Here is a 17,608-nt window from a genome sequence, read left to right on the forward strand (position 1 = left end):
TACATGGGCACTACAGGGACGAGCTTAAAATGATGCATGAGATGCACAGAGGAGAAATCGACCAACTGCGTGCGCAGCATCATCAGTCGGTGGGCCAGCTGCAGAACATGATGCAGCAAATGCATCAACAAAGCAAGGAACTACTGAAATTGCAGGCACACCCGTGTTTTCACACTGTGATGTCTCTAATACCATATTTGGAAAAGGTGCCTTCCCAAAACTTGATGGCGTGCCATTCCACTTTGCTGGAGGTGATCAAACAGCACATGGACACGCCATTATTGCAACCACCAATTTTTAGACCCCCACAACCAACAGCGGTGCCCACCTGGCAATCATCACAGATGTACACCGGCTACAGAGGCAGTCAATATGGGCCACCGCTGTCAGGGTCCAGCTCATCCACGACCAGCACCCAAGAGAGTCCAGATTTCCAGGCAGCAACTCCCACCTTTTCTAGTAGTGGTGCCGATACAATTTGAAAAAAAAAGTCAAATTGTTCCTGGACATGCTCCTCTGAATACCTCCGATCCTCGGAGGAAGGATACCATCACAGGGCTTTTTAGCCCAACCTTTTCCCTGCCCCATCTCCTTCAACCAAGGTTCAGAGGTGTTCAGATGACCATGTCAGGGAACTTTTGGTTTTGCTGGATTTGAACTTTAGGGCCTGGTGTCCCCGAAAGACACTACCTGGGTCACAACCTTGTGCCTTTTGCACTGCACCTGTAGTCATGCACCTGTCCCTTTGATTCCTCTTGTTCCTTACTTTGTTGTTCCTAATCACTTGCACAAGACCCTTGGAGCCATGGGTGAAGGACACCTTGACTGGTCGGTGAGAGGCCTAGCCTTTTCACTGACCTGTGTCCTTCATCCATGGCTCAGAGGGTCATGTGCCAGTGGTTAGGTTTTTAAAGCACTTCAATTTATTAGGGCCTGGTGTCCCCGAAAGACACTACCTGGGTCACAACCTTGTGCCTGTTGCACTGCACCTGTATTCATGCACCTCTGCCATCGGTTCCTCTTGCTCCTCACTTTGTTCTTGTTCCTAACCACTTGCACAAGACCCTTGGAGCCATGGATGAAGGACACCTTGACTGGTCGGTGAGAGGCCTAGCCTTTTCACTGACCTGTGTCCTTCATCCATGGCTCAGAGGGTCATGTGCCAGTGGTTAGGTTTTTAAAGCACTTCAATTTTAGGGCCTGGTGTCCCCGAAAGACACTACCTGGGTCACAACCTTGTGCCTGTTGCACTGCACCTGTAGTCATGCACCTCTGCCATCGGTTCCTCTTGCTCCTCACTTTGTTCTTGTTCCTAACCACTTGCACAAGACCCTTTGAACCATGGATGAAGGACACCTTGACTGGTCGGTGAGAGGCCTAGCCTTTTCACTGACCTGTGTCCTTCATCCATGGCTCAGAGGGTCCTGTGCCAGTGGTTAGGTTTTTGAAGCACTAATAATTTAGGGCCTTTTGTCCCCAAAAGACACTACCTGTAGTCATGCTCCTCTGCCATCGGTTCCTCTTGCTCCTCACTTTGTTCTTGTTCCTAACCACTTGCACAAGACCCTTGAAACCATGGATGAAGGACACCTACACTGGTCGGTGAGAGGCCTAGCCTTTTCACTGACCTGTGTCCTTCATCCATGGCTCAGAGGGTCATGTGCCAGTGGTTAGGTTTTTGAAGCACTTCAATTTATTAGGGCCTGGTGTCCCCGAAAGACACTTGGGCAGCTATGCCCTGCAACTCTTCCAGCACAAAGTTGGTGGTTGGTGTTCCTTAAAACTGACCGGGCTATACCATAGATATGTTATTTTTTTGTCTTCCATGTTGGAAGAATGTTTCCATGTTGGAAAGTGGTTGTTTTTGCAATAAAAAAATTTGTTTTTACATACCTCAGTGTGATGAGTAGTTGTTCTTGTGGTGTGACTGCTCTCCTGAACGTGGTATCCTTCTTCCTAAGGTCATCCTTCACCATCTCCAAAAGGGTATCAAACCTGTCAGGAGATGTAAAGGAAGAAGCTGTAAAGTATGTTGTGGGACAAGGTGTTGGGTGGAGGATGGGGGAGGTGTGTTTACAGAGGTTTGGGAGTGTTGTGGAGGGTGGGGGTGTAGTGTATAGCTAGGTATACAGGGGTGTGGGGGTCAGGGTGGTGTGTTTAGCTAGGTATACAGGGATGAGGTGTTGTGGGGGTGAGGGTGGGGTGTTTAGGAATGGTGGGGGTTGGTGTATTTAGGCCTATATACTTACAGGGGAATAGACATCCGAGTGTAGCTGTAAAACTTCTGTGGGTGTCGTCTGAGGTCCCGGTAGAGGGCCTGGAACTCTCCCTTCCTCTGCCTCCTGGCTAGTAGAGGGTGCACCCACCATCTCCTGCGAGGAGCACGCCTTCTCCCCACATAGTAGTAGGTAAACAACAGGAAGGAGAGAATTCCCAGGTAATAAGCATAAAAAATGACTGGATCCATGGTCCCAACTGCTGTCTCTGTATCCAAGGATGGTCTCCACACGTCCAGCTGTCTCCAACAATGACCCCAGAGCTTCTGCTGACCTCCCAGAACCCCAGGTATTTATACAGGTTGTTATCTCTTTAAGAATCCGGATCCGGACCGCAACCGTGTTCATACCGCACGGAAACCGTATGCAACCGGACCGGATCCGGACAGGAACCGTACGGTTCAGGTCCGATCCGGCTCCGGTGCGGTCCGGACATCCGGTGCGGTTTTCGCAAAACCGCAAGTGTGAACGGGGCCTTAAGCGGTCTACTATATGGAAGGCCATAGAGAGGAAAGGTCCTGAATCTGCAAGATATAATAATATGTCAGTAGATTCAATATTTAGTGATCCTTTTCTGTAGACCATTGTTGTTATTGAATAGTGTGAGGTATCCAGGTGATCACCAGTTACATTTCAGACCCAATACCCCAGGAGATTTAGTCGATCAAACCTTCATGTAAGGGCTTTGCTATTTAAGTCGGCCCATTTCAGAAACATACCAAGGACTGGTCGCACAACTGACTTAAGTAGCAGGTGCAGCGGTGCATCCGCCGGAGCACAAGCAAACTTCAAGCATTATGTTGTAAAGACCAGCACACTATAAACAGCAAAGCCAAGGAAAATTGTTGTTTTATTTGGATTTTTTTTTTTCAGTGGATTGGGGTGACTGACAACACATGTAGATACCCAGGCATATAACACATCTAATCTTGTTAGATCTGACAATAATGTCAGAAACACCTGAACTGCTGCATGCTTGTTCAGGGGCTATGGCTAAAAGTATCAGAGGCAGAGGATCAGCAGGACAGCCAGGCAACTGGTATTGCTTAAAAGGAAATAAATATGGCAGCCTCCATATTCCTCTCACTTCAGTTGTCCTTTAAGTTAGATTTTGTGTGTGTTTTCTGCTATGTGGCAAGATGTATGTGACTCAAATGATTGTGCTCCCAGCCTCAATATTTCATACAGGACACATAAAATGTAATCATTTATTACACAATAATAGGGCCTAGGTATAGATAGGACCGGTTCAAGAATTTTTGCTGCCTGAGGCAAACTTGTGGGGCTGTGCAATCCCCCCCCCCTCCCCCCCTTTCCCTCAGATTTGGATTGAACGCACAGCACTCGACAATTTACTCTGCTTCATTTAATGTTCTCACGTTACATGCTGCAGCTCAACACAATAGCACACTGTCTGTGAGTCTGTGACAAAGTGCTCACCCTCTACCACTCCATTCCTCCTCAGGAAGGTACACACAGTACAAAAATGCTGCCCCTGAAATCTCTGCATCTGATGCAAATGTTTTACCCTGCTTCATGAGTGTACCAGCCCTGCCTAGGCATATGGTTGCCTTATTCTGCACAGAAGTGGCCGGGCGTTTTACAAAACACCACCCTAGTTCACACCCTCCTAGAGACTCAGGCAGGGAGCTCACTTGTCACGATTTTGTGGGAGATAGCTGTCCTCTACAATCGCATTCTACTCAGCTGCAAATTTTTTAATGCAGCAAAATACATTGGGCTTGATTCACTATGCGGTGCTAATCTACTTAGCACGTCTAAAGTCTTTAGGCACGCTAACCAGGGTGCTAAGTAGGTTAGCACCGGTTTTCTCAATCAGATCGCGCGCTAAGTACCGTGCGCAAAGTTTTGCGCGCGCAAAGTCCTATGCGCGCACTAAGTCCCATAGGCTTTAATGGGCACTTCGCGCGGAGCGCCCAGCGCTCTGTGCAGTGCGCACGTGAAGTTTTACGCGCATAAAGTTTTACGCGCGTAAAGTTTTGCGCGCGAAAAGCGCGTTTAGACGTGCTAAGGGGGTTTTCACAGGCGTGCTAACAGCACCGCTTTGTGAATCAAGCCCATTGAAATCAAGAATGTTCAACCTGTGAAATGTCCATAAGGCATACATGTGCTATAATAGAATGATAATAGAAGGTGATGTAGATGAGGGAGTTGTGCTGTGATTGATGACATAGCTCCCAACTGTCCCTTATATGGAGGGTCAGTCCCTCTTTGGGAGCCCTGTCCCTCTGCCCCTCTTTCCTCCTCATTTGTCCCTCTTTCAGGACTTTGTCCCTCCTTCTATGTAAATATATATATTTATCTACTTAAAAATGTGTTTGATTGACTAAACTTTATTCTCATCCTTTAAATTGATATATTACCAATTTTAAAATGTTAATATGAAGGAAAATGAACCAGGATAGAAAGGACCAGTGTGGTTTGAATTATAAAATAACATTTTTCTTATGAAATCTTTATGATATGCGTGACAGGGGGTTGATCAGGGGTGTGGCTTAAGTGTCCCTCTTTCTCATCTCAAAAAGTTGGGAGGTATTTTGATGATAATATTATTCTGATAAAATTGTGAAGTGATAATTACAATGGAATGTGATGAGGCTGCAGATGAGGGATTTGTGCAGAGACAGAAAAAAATAATAATTATTATAATTAATAGTATTAGATGGCTGACTGCAGGTGATTCTATAAAAGGAGGCTGCAGTTAGCCTGTTTGCCACAAGATGTCGATCTCGCCTTTGCCACGTGGAACGCACAGAGGGGAAGAAATTGATCCAAAGACAGGTAGTGATGTAACACAGACAGGAAGTGATGTACAGACAGGAAGTATGTAACAGACAGGAATTGATGTAACAGCAGGAAGAGCAGTTGTAGGACGGTGAGAGAACACGCGTCTGGAAGAGGTAATTGTGTGAATCTTGTTATATATGGAGCAGAGCAGAGGTTTGGGGTGGGCATGCTTTGTTACAGAGGAGGACATAGTACACCTGTCACTATCCTGATCATCCCCCTTGATGGGATTTATATATAACTGCTGTGACTTGTTTGACAGTTATCTATTGCTCTCCCTGCATGTACCACATTACCCCGCAGTGTAGCCATATCCCCTCTCACCCTCTCCCGATCTCAGCTCCCTCTTGGGGTAATAGTAATTTTTTTTTTTTTTTTTTCCAACTCAGATGCACACCACATGCAGAAAGCTTGTCAGCTAGAGCAGTGGCGTAGCTTAGGAGCTTTGGGCCCCGATGCAAGTTTTACAGTGGGGCCCCCCAAGCACTCTATACATAACAATTGATACAGCGCGCCAAAACTTGCCAATGGCAACTACAGTGTCAGAGGTGCAAGAAGGGGATGGGGAACAGTTTGTTAATGATTATCACTATTCAAAGTATCTATAAAAGTAATTATTATGAGCACAGGACCAATAGAAAGCTAATACTGCAGTTCAGGAAGGGCCCTACGGGGCCCCTCTGGCCCAAGGGCCCCAATGCGGTCGCAACCTCTGCACCCCCTATTGCTACGCCCCTGAGCTAGAGGCTCATCAACCTTAAGTGGCTGTGTGCCATCGCTGGGTAATGCTATCATCATTGTTCGGTTCCATTTTTTTTGTAGCGCTTATAAATTTCTATATAAACTAAATAGATCGTTTAACTACCCTTTCAGTGCCCAATCCTCCCCTCTGCAGCATGACTGCACTATTTCAATTGTCTCAGCTTGCTAACCTTCAGACGATGGGCAGAGGTTCTAGCTTCCGCATGTACGTATGCACATTCAACCCTCATCCATTCAACTCTTAGTCCACAATCTTCCCACTCAGACTCACAAACACACAAAAACATACCGAAGCACAATATATCCTGTTACCAGTCTCCACCGCAGATTATCCACCCGCCTCAGGCTCTGTCTACCTTTATCCCCAAAATGTGTGTATATTTATATTTTATTTATATACCTTTCTGTAATTTCTTGCCAGGTCTTACTGTACGGACTTGCCCATTCACATCCACCACAAACCATTTTGTCTTCCTTCGAATCTTGAACTACAGAGGTACTGCCACCACATAGCTGGTCCATTCTGCAGACCCATTTATTTAAGCTTGGGGGGGTTGATTCTTTCCACTTATCTACTATCATTTTTTTGGCAACCTTGGTGCCTGCTTCTTTAATTAAAATACTACCTTTACACCCACCCGTGTCAGCAAATCCAAAAATAGCTTCTTCTGCAGATAGATCGAAGGTATCTCCTAGTAATTCTCTACAAAAATGGCTTATTTCATCCCAAAAGATTTTAACTATGGGGCATGTCCACCACATGTGCAGCTCTGTCCCGTCCTCCTGCCCACATCTCCAAAAGACTTCTCTATGGCCAGTGAATCTCTGGATGTGTGCTGGGGTGATATACCATTTAGTAGTGGTCTTGTACTGGATAAGTTGTAGTCCTGCATCCTGTATAGACCAGTTACTATGCCAGATCTTAGGCCATTTGCAACTGAGAGTAGGATTGATAGTTGTTTCCCATTTTGTACAGTACGTTGGGGTAGAATTATCTAACTCTCCTGGGCTATTAAGTCTATTTAATAGGGTAATAGTAATTTGGGTAGTTGGGTAGTTGTCAGGGCAATGGGTCAGGAGGCACCAGCCTCTGGGAGTACATCGCTTGCCCTCCACCCATCGCCTGACTACTTCAGAGTTAAGACTCTGCATGTTTGGGAGACTGACAAAAAAGTGACAGCGCTCAAGGATGCACCTGAATTGTAAGCCTACAGAGGCAATGCAGAGCCCCTCTGGGACTAAATACATGCCTTGAATACAAAACAGATGCAAAATATGTGCTAATTCTAATCTCTGCATTGCCTCTGTAGGCTTACAATTCAGGTGCATCCTTGAGCGCTGTCACTTTTTTGTCTGTTTGATTTATGAAATGTGTATACCATTTATTTGGTAAGCCGCACGACGATTATTATGTTTTTATCATTAGATTAGTGTTAGGTCTTCCCCGAGGGTGTACGTCACTGCCATGGGGAAGTCTATTCGGTCATAATTTGTGCACATGTTATCACTGAAGCTAACACCCCCCCACCCCCCCCCCCTTTGCCTGTAGTGAGTGCTAGTTGTTTAATATAGTCCAGTTATTGGAGCTCTGCACATCAATGCAGATAAATCATTCAGTTATAAGTTTTGTTTGAAAGCGCTGCCATGTCTCCCACTGTGCAATGTTTGGGAGACTACCTGATACTGGGGCTACATCTGGCTATCCTGGGAAAGGAGCCTGCTTAAGACTTGGGGCATTTCTAGCGATCTATACTCGGGGTACATCTGGTTTTCTAACTTATGGAGAGGGTATGCTTAATACTGGGGGCACATCTGGCTATCTATACTGGGGAGGAGGTTGCTTCATACTGGGGGTGCATCTTCCTACTTAACTTGGGGAGAGGGTCTGCTTAATACTGGGGGCACACTTACCTATCCCATGAAGGGAGACCCCTATCCATACTAGGGAGTGCATATAGCTATCTAACCTGTGGAGGGGAACTGCCTAATGCACAGGAATATCTGTACAGGGGAGCTGAACTACCTAATACATGGGGTACATCTGGTTATCTATACTGGGTAGGGAGGCTGCTAAATTTCGAGGCAAATCTTGCTATCTAACTTGAGAAGGGTGACTACCTCAGTGTTCTCCCCAGGCTCTTTTAGCCGGGTGCTCCACCCGGCTAGTTTTGGTGAGCATCCGGCTGTCATTGGCTCACCTCCTCCTATGCTGTGAGCAGGGTTGTGCAGAGAAGCACTGGCCCTGCATTATCATATCTCGCCCCACCGGGCTACTTTTTCATGCCACCCGGCTACTTTTTCAGGCCACCCGGCTGGAAAAAAATTCTGGGGAGAACACTGTACCTCATACTAGGAGTACATCTGGCTATCTGTTCTGGGTAGGAGAGTTGCCTAATTCTGGGGGCACATCTGGCTATATCTATACAGGGGAGGGTTCTGCCTTATACTGGGGATACATCTGGCTATCTCTGGGGATACATCCAGCTATCTCTAATTATGTGGGAAAATATGGCTATCTATACTGGGGAATGGGGCTGTCTAATACTGAGGGCTCATCTTGGTATCTAAGATGGGGAGGGGGCTGCTAAACACTAGGGTCCCATCTGCCTATCTATCCTGTAGAGTGGGGTTGCTTAATACTGGGAGCACATTTAGCTATCTATCTTGGGGAGGGGGGCTGCCTAATATTGGGGGTAAATCTGGCTAGCTATACTGGGGAGGGGGGATCTGCCTAATACTGTGGGCAAATAAAGTACATCTGGCTATGTAGGAGAGCTTGCTTACACTGGGGGTCATCTGGCTTTCTCCACTGCAGTGTTCTCCCCAGAAATGTTTTCCAGCCGGTGGTATGAAAAAGTAGCCGGATGGGGATAGAATTATTTATTTATAAATGCATTTTAACAGGATTAATAAGAAAAAAATGGAAACAATTCATTAATTCTCAGTTTTCGGCCATTATAGCTTTAAAATAATCCACGCTACCATAATTAAAACCTATGTATTTTATTTGCCTGTATGTCTCGGTTATTATACCATTTAAATTTTGTCCCTATCACAATGGATGGCACCAATATTTTATTTGGAAATAAAGGTGCATTGTTTCCGTTTTGCGTCCATCATTATTTACAAGCTTATAATTTTAAAAATGTTTGTAGTATACCCCCTTCACATGCATATTTAAAAAGTTCAGACCCTTAGGTAACTATTTATGTCTTTGTTTTTTTTTTTTTTTTTTTATTGTATTTTTTTTTTTACTATTAAAAATTTTATTTGGGTAATATTTTGGTGTGTGACATAAATAGTTAATTTTTTATGTTGTTAAATGTGTAGAGTGTAATGTAAAAAATATGTAAATGTAGTTTTACTATTACCTTCGTTTTTGTTTTTCCTCCATGTACTTCTCGCCAAGCGGAAGTACAAGGGGGGTGCGGAAATCTTTCTGGGCAGAAGAACTGAACCCTCACCGGTGAGCGCTTCAGTTTTTCTGCGGGGGACAGAAATCGGTGATCGGGAACCATGTTCCCTTTCACTGATCCCAGGGCTACCGGGGGACACCACGGGGGCGCGCGCGGGAGTGCAGGTGAGCAGCCGCCCGGACGTGAACTTCACATCTGGGCGGCTGAAGTGGTTAAAGGGATACTTAACTGAAGAAAAATAAATCCAGTTATTTACCTGGGGCTTCTAGTCCCCTGAAGTCCTCCTGCTCCCTCACCGCCATTCCAAGCTGCTCTGTTCCTTATCACCGCGCCTCCTCGATCATGCTCTTGTGGGTGGGAGCGTTTTGCCCATGCATAGTAGCAATTTTTAGTTATTGTGCAAGTGCAGCACGCTACTGGTCACAGGAACATTATGGAGGAGGCAAGTGGCCACGCATGCAGAGTTCAGAGGGGGCAGCAGAGGAACAAAGCTGCCCGGAATGATTGCAAGGAATAAGAACGACTTTATGGGCTGGAAGTAGCCCCAGGTAAGTAGCTGGCCATTTTCTTTTAATAGTGTCTTTTAAAGTTTTAACTACTCTTCAGCTGATTTGATAATGGAACTAGCAGCTTTTCCTATATACATGGGTGGTCCTAGTGAGGAAAAGAGGATTTCTGGGCCATGGCATGATATTGGCAAGCAGGCAGCTTCTCAATATCATGCTATGGCCCTAGATATCCCCTCTTACACCACCTATGTATATAGGAAACATGGAAAAAAATCTTGGTAGTTTCATTTTCAAATTCAGTCAGTCACACGGAATATAGCTGGGTGTATGGTTGTCAAGGGGCCAGGGTGTCTCACTAATCACTCTGCTGCTGTCTGCCTTTGCCCTGCGAGTCTGTGACCATCTCCTATCTCCCCCTCAAGCTGCATCTCCCTCTCACCTGTAACACTTCTGGCATTAGTCAGAGCCCATGGGACTCAGTCGCAGGGTAATCAGGAGGTCAAAGGGTCAAGCATCCCCCCTCCTTCAGCAGCAGCCAGCAAAACACACACAAACACGCAATGGTTGGCAGCGGGATGAATACACAGAGAGGAGGAGGACAGGAGCATCTGGCTAAGCATTCCACAGAGAGGACTGAGCCACGCGTCCTCTCCCTTCCTCTCCGATATTCTGCTCAACTGCGCTGCGTGATGTCACCTGCACTCCCCGCCCCTCCACACAACTGCCGGGAGCTGAGGAGGGCGGAGGCAGCGTCCCTGAGTGACAGCAGCTGGCTGCAATGAGAGAACCGCTGCTGCTCACTAATGAGCACGCAGAATGCTGATATTATCAGCCGGGCGCTCAAGGAGATCACCCGGGCGGCCCGCCCTGGTAAAAGGCTCTGGGGAGAACACTGCACTGGGGAGGCTGGGCTACCAAATATTGAGGGTACATCATGCTATCTAATCTGGGGAGGGTGGGCTGCCTAATTCTGGGGATACAGCCGGCTATTTCTAACGGGGACGGTGGGTTGTCTAATACTGTCTGCACATCTGACTATCTATACTGGGAAGGGGGGTACTTAATATTGGGGGCACATCTGGCTACTTATACTTGGGAGGGGACCTGCCTAATACTTTGGGGCACATCTGCCTACCACCCTGGGTAGGGGGTTGCCTAATACTGGGGACACATTTGGCTAACTAACCTTGGAAGAGGGACTACCTAATACTGGGAGAACATTTGGCTGTCTAAACAAGGGAGGGAGCTACCTAATACTCTGAGGCAAATCTGGCTATCTATATTGTGGAGGGGCTGCCTAATGGGGGGGTACATCTTGCTATCGAACCTCGAAAGGGGTGCTACCTAACATTGGAGGCACATCTGGCTATCTATCCTGGGGAGGGGTGGGGAGGATGCCTAATACTTAAGGCACATCTGGGTACCTATATTGCTTGGGCAATCTAATAAAATTGATATTTACATGGGGCTTCCTACAGCCCCATGAACACTGTTGCTCCGTTCGCCTCCCATCACCCCGGTAATCCTGCTCCAGTGATTTGCGATGGGGGCACGGCCAGACCACACATATGGAGAAGATCCTAATTGCCAAGACTGGAGCAGGATTAATGGGAGCGATAGGAGGCGAACAGAGCCACCAGGGAGGATGGCAATAGTGTTCATGCAGCCAGAGGAAGCCCCAGGTTAGTATCAATTCTTTTACCCCTTTGTCTTAGGTACACTTTAACACTGGTGCCACATCTACTACTTACACTGGAGTGGGCACAATTTGTGGGGGTAGGCGTCCTTTGGAATCTCCACTTCAAGTGCTGGAGAACCTTGTCCCGGCCCTGGTTGTTGTCATCTCTCATCTGGCTAGTGGTTTGAGATGTGATGTCTTTATGCTTAAATGACAACTGTAGTGAGAGGGATATGGAGGCTGCCATATTGGTTTCCTTTTAAACAATACCAGTTGCCTGGCAGCCCTGCTGATCTATTTAGCTGCATTAGTGTCTAAATCACACCAGAAACAAGCATGCGGCTAATCTGATCTGCTGCTTGCTCGTTTACGTGTATGACTAAAAGTATTAAAGGCAGAGGATCAGCAGCACAGCCAGGCAACTGGTATTGCTGAAAAGGAAATAAATATGGCAGCTTCCATACCTATCTTACTAGGGCTGCACGATTAATCGTTTTAAAATCGAAATCACAATGTGGGGCACGGCGATTATGTAATCGTGAAAGCAGCAATTTTTTGAAGCGTATGTTTATCCGCAACCCGACACGTATAATTCTAGCGCAACTCGCCTTCCTACTTCCTCTCCCAGATGTCGTCAGTTGCGTTGATTACAGCGCCCCCTGTGATGATGAAACCAGAAGTCATCACAGGGGGCGCTGATATTAACGTGATGGACGGCTGGGAGAGGGAGATAGAAGCTGTCGGTTTCATCCTGAAAGGTGAGTTGGTACTATGCCTGCTCTCTCCCGTTGCTACTCCTATGCTGCCTCGCTACCTATACTGGAGGCAGCCACCTACCTAGCTAACCTATGGGGCAATATTGGCGGCACCTACCTAGCTAACCTTAACCAGGAGCAACTATGCTGGCTATCTATACTTTAGGAACCTACCTAGCTAACCTATACTAAGGGCAACTATGCTGGCTGCTACCTATACTGGAGGCACCTACCTAAGTAACCTATACCGGGGCAACTATACTGGAGGCGCCTACCTGACTTAACTATACTGGGGGCATTGTGAATTTAGCGCTAAAGCTTGATTTGAAGAAAATTGTGGAAAAAATCGAAATCACAATTTTTGAGAGAAAAATCGCAATTTAAATTTTTTCCTAAAATCGTGCAGCCCTACTTCTCACTACAGTTGTCCTTTAATGATAATGGGAGTCAACAAATTGTAAGAAAACTGCTCTGAATAATCCAACCATCATGGCTTTCTTATACATTCATCAGTGACCAATCACAGCTATGGAGAGGCCTGCCGACCAATCATCACACACCACGTTATAAATAGGTGGGCTTGATGGGGAACTGCAGTAATGTAGATAACTCCGCCTACCTACCCCAATCCAGCCCACAACTCAATGCTCAAACATCCTATATAAAAATCTTCAAGTGTCTCTGCGTCTCCTGTTCCTGTGTCCATGGTTTTTCAGTTGTGTGCATGTGCAGGGATGCAGAGACACTGCAGAGAGCTGGGGGAATGACACGCAGCAGGGGAGGACGGGACCAGAAGGGAGGGGGCGGGCGTGCGCGGGTAATGAAAAAGAGAGAGAGCACTGCGGGGGGTTGCGGCCACAGCCTAGCACCCGTTTTTAAATGGGCCTTAGGCCTAGTTAATATAATACCTTTGCCTATAGTGTTAATGTGATGTATGAATAAATTGGGATTCATTGGTTAGATTCTGTTTGGTGCTATTTTGGCTCTTTAATAGGTGCTTCTCTTTACACATATTGCTGTCTTTTGCCACAGCACACACTAATTTTCAGTGCTGCAGAGTTTTTTTATGTATATTAAAATATCTCACAAAACGGTGGAATCGAAGACAAAAAGCTCACATACCCCTGTATCGCAAACGAGTAGTTCATAAAGCAATGCCTGGTTGCCGCTGGTTAGTGGCTGGACAGTGTCCTGGTTGACTGACACAGGAGACAAGGGTTCTAATCTCGGCTCTCGCTGTGCTCAGTAAGCTAGCACCTATTCAGTAAGGAGAGCTTGGGCAAGACTCCCTAAAGGGGACCTGAACTCAGAACTTCCTCTCTGCTCTAAAAGATATGCAACAGCACAATAGCCTTTAAAGAAAAACATGTCTTTGTTACAGCTGATCCAAATCCTGCAATAAACCTGCAGTGTGTCTACTTTCTGCTTGAATGAAAACAGACTTATTGTTAACATCCTGTGTTTACAAATTAGCTGCTCTGCCATGGCAGAAATGCTCACCCTTCCAAAACAGTAGGACGGTGTAGCTACGCCTGCTCACTTTGGCCCAGTCTCCTCCTCTAGTGCCATCCATTCCAATAGCGACCAGGGGGTGGAGCGTTCATGTAAACAGAACAACACACCAATGACAGCCTATTATGCTGCACAGCTGCCCAATCATATGCACTCACCACCATGCTATGCACGGCAGCTGAGGCATATCTAGTAAGTGGATTTTCCCGTTGTCAAGGGTGGCAAATGACTATGTAAAAAAAAAAAAAATGAATTAAGGGGGGAGGGGGATGGATTAACACTTTATATCTCATTTCAGCTTGCTAGATTCTACATATGGAATGTCAAATCAGAGTCTTGATTAAGTCCTTCCCTCCCCTAGACCCCCAACCTATGTAGCAATAAAGCCTCTTATTTAGAGAGCTCTTTAGCGCGATCACGACCGGAACCCCAGCAGACTTATGTGAGGACGATCTGTTCTCCAGTCTTTGTGTGGTCTCACCCACATATCCGAGTCCACAGGAACACTTCAGCAGTTAGATGACAAAATTATAATTACAGACAAAAAGGTCCTTAATCACGAACCTAGTGGCCCTAGAAGGATGGGTAAATGTGTCTCCCTTTGTTATATGTCCACTAAGGTGACAACTTAAAGTCATTGGGAACCACAAAAAAAAGATACTCACCTAAGGAGAGGGAAGGCTCTGTGCACTAATAAGCCTTCCTTCTCCGGTGCCCGTTCCAGCACTGGCTCCCCCTTGGTCAAATACTGCTCTCTCTGCTTCCGAAGGGAGTCTTCGGAATTCTTTGGGAGCCCAAGTGCTCCCTAGGACGGGCCGCCCCATACTGCGCACACACAAGCACCCTTTCTCGCACTGTATGGAGCCACCTGTCTTTGGGAGGACTTGGCTCCCGAAGACTTCCGAAGTCCCCCGTGGAGGGGGATTCAAACTGGGAATCTTTGCTGCATCGGGAGAGGAGAGAGAAGGCTCTATAGGACCCAGAGCCTTCCCTCTCCTTTAGGTAAGTATCTGGCTTTTTTTTTTTAAACAGTGGTACCCAATGACTTTAAGCAGAGATAGGTACCAATCCTACCCTCTCTGATCTTATGTGGTGGAGGACTACAGATGGAAGTCCTATCTCTTATGGTGGGTGCTCGTTTACATGACGTTATGGGAGGGTAGCGGAAATCTGGTACTCTTGGAAAAAGCTCTCTAAATTGACCATTGGGTATGGCTTAATTTAAAGTGGATGACCACTCACAAAATGAAGGAGAATGTAACGATCGGTGTAACACAGAGAGGATCTGATTATCAGTGATCTGCAGTATCACCGAGAATACAGATATATACCCGATTATTGATGATCTGCAGTATCACCGACAATCAGATATATCTCTAACCTCTGGACACCTGAGTAATATGAGTGTTTGGTGCAACAGTAATACTTTGAGGAGAGCACCCGTATCGAGGGCGCAAGGCAGTAAGAGATACTGCCCAAGAGCAAGCTCCTTCCAATGGCCTGTGGCTCCCCAAGGGGAGGAGTCAGGCTGAGAGTGGGAAGGACCAGAGTGTGAGTGACACCAATGGAGGGATGTCACTGACAGATCTGTGAACTATCTCTAAACAGAGGAGATAGTTCTCGAGGTCGGACAAGCCAGGTCGGTAACAGACAGACAGATGAGATACAGAGGGAAGAGACTAATACAGTGTCCTAAGGCAAGCAGGGTTCGGCAACGGAGTATCAGATATAGCGGAGTACCAAATTTAGAGATCAGAAGAGAGGTCAGGAAAGCAGAAGGTCATAACAAATAATCAACAATATCTAGTCTATAGGTGTGAGCTCCTTGATCATCAACACCCTGGAACTAGTCTGAAGAATAACTGGATGGTAATGCTAATTCCTAGTCTTGGGTGTGAGCTCCGTAGTCATCAACACCCTGGAACTAGTCTGAAGTATAACAGGATGGTGAAGCTAATTCCTAAACTTAGGTGTGAGCTCCGTAGTCATCAACACCCTGGAACTAGTCTGAAGTATAACACAGAAAATACACAGTATTCCTATTCTTTGGGTGTGAGGTCCTTGATCATCAACACCCTGGAACTAGTCTGAAGTATAACAGAGATAACACAGATTCTGACAATATGGTCTGAGTGCTTTCACGTAGTGATCGCAACGGCAGACAACCAGAGAATGACCAGCACCCAGTATATATAGCAAAGCGCCCTCCAGCGCCTCCCCTAAGTGCTGGACCAATGGGAAGTGGTTGAACCGTCAGCTGACCGGCCTGGTCAGCTGACTTCCTTCTGATTGTCATATAAATTCAGCCTCTCAGCGCGCGCGTCCTTCTGAACCTGTGTGGACTATCAGTCCCAGCCACACCAGTCATGTATTGTAAAGCACCCGCCACACTGGACGTGGAATCCGCCTCACCGCTATCAAGGCATGCGGCGGTTTCTCCGCGTTCGGCCATGCTACCAGATGTAGGCCCACGCGTGCCAACTGCCGCGTTGGACGCGGAATCACCCGCCTTGCTCTGAGTACATGCGGCGGCTTTTCCGCGTTTTCTCACAGAGAACAGAGGTGCCAAAAGGATAAAAGGAAGCTAAATGAGCTTAAAAACCAAATTCTTGGTAAATAGAGGAGGCAGTGGTGGTCAGTAGAAGAGCCAGGCACCTCTGTTTTGACAAAGGTGCCAGGCTCTTCTACTGACCACATGTGCTATTGCTCCGTTGTTATTGCCTGATGAGGCGGGATCAAACCTGCGAAACGCGTTGCATGTTTGGAGTTCATAAATAAAATATATTGACTGTCTTTACTACAGTCGTTGTGTGTCTACTTGGAGGAGGTAAGTCCACCACTGCCTCCTCTATTTACCAAGAGTTTGGTTTTTAAGCTCATTTAGCTTCCTTTTATCCTTTTGGCACCTCTGTTCTCCTGCATAATATTGAGTCCACCCTGGGTGGAGGGTTGAACCCCCTTTTTCTCATCTACAGAGAGCGACTTCTTATTCCTGAGTGTGGTCAAGAAAATCTCCCCACCTGCCTTTACAGTGGTTGCCTAATGGTAACCCTGGTTTGTGAGTAATAATATTTACTCTATCTAGTAACCATTTACCAGCACATATTACACTATTGGGGCTCTTGGTGTTCCTTGTTTTTAACTCACAAAATGAAGGATGGAGTCCCTGTCGGTCGACTTAATGAGCAAATCGGTGATCAAATTAGCTCCAGATTGTCTTGTCATAAAGGTGGCCATACATCAGATGACTTGGTAGCTGATCGACCACCCGATTCAATTATTGTAATCAGATGAATATTGGTGCTGCCAAGAACATGCCTGATAGACGATGCAATGAATTTTGGGTTGAAATTGGTTGCAATTATTGATCAGAAATGCTGCTAGATGCAGGGCCAAGATGCTTGATCAGGTGCGCAGCGGTAACGGTGTGCAATATCGGGAGGAGCAACGAACGCGACACAACCCACTGCCCTTTCCCCTTCTCCCCCTTAGTGTAAATGTGCTTCGTGCAGTATACGTTACCTGTCTGTGTCATTCGCTGGCTCCGCACTCTATCCTCCATGCACATACACGCGCTCCACGTGGTTGGTCGGTCGGAGAACCGGTCGTGATCAGACTAAAGAGCTCTCTAAACGAGAGGATTTATGGATACATAGGTTGGGGGTTTTGGGGAGAGGGAATTGTCTTCAAGAGTACCTACATTATAAATTACAGTTTGCTTTAAGTTGCCAAGATATATAAAATCACCCATGATAAAGTGTGATTTCCTCACCCCAGGGTCTGCATTTCACATATTATCTTGAAATCCCTGCCCCTAGTGTGAAATTGGGCCCGGGCAATTTTTTTTTCTTTCCAAACTATAGTTGCAAGGGATGCTGGGGGATAGACGTCA

General features: G+C 46.5%; 1 protein-coding gene across 1 annotated transcript in view; it reads left to right on the forward strand.

The window, feature by feature from the left end:
- The first annotated feature begins 5,129 nt into the window (after nucleotides 1-5,129).
- The window catches only part of LOC137524109 (oocyte zinc finger protein XlCOF22-like), a 35,629-nt gene continuing 23,150 nt past the window's right edge, over nucleotides 5,130-17,608 (forward strand). Inside the window, exon 1 of the mRNA XM_068243618.1 lies at nucleotides 5,130-5,197. The gene's annotated coding sequence lies outside the window, so the exon portion shown is untranslated. The remainder of the gene's footprint in view (nucleotides 5,198-17,608) is intronic.

Source organism: Hyperolius riggenbachi, chromosome 7 (assembly GCF_040937935.1).
Source record: "Hyperolius riggenbachi isolate aHypRig1 chromosome 7, aHypRig1.pri, whole genome shotgun sequence".
NCBI classification, from domain to species: Eukaryota; Metazoa; Chordata; class Amphibia; order Anura; family Hyperoliidae; genus Hyperolius; species Hyperolius riggenbachi.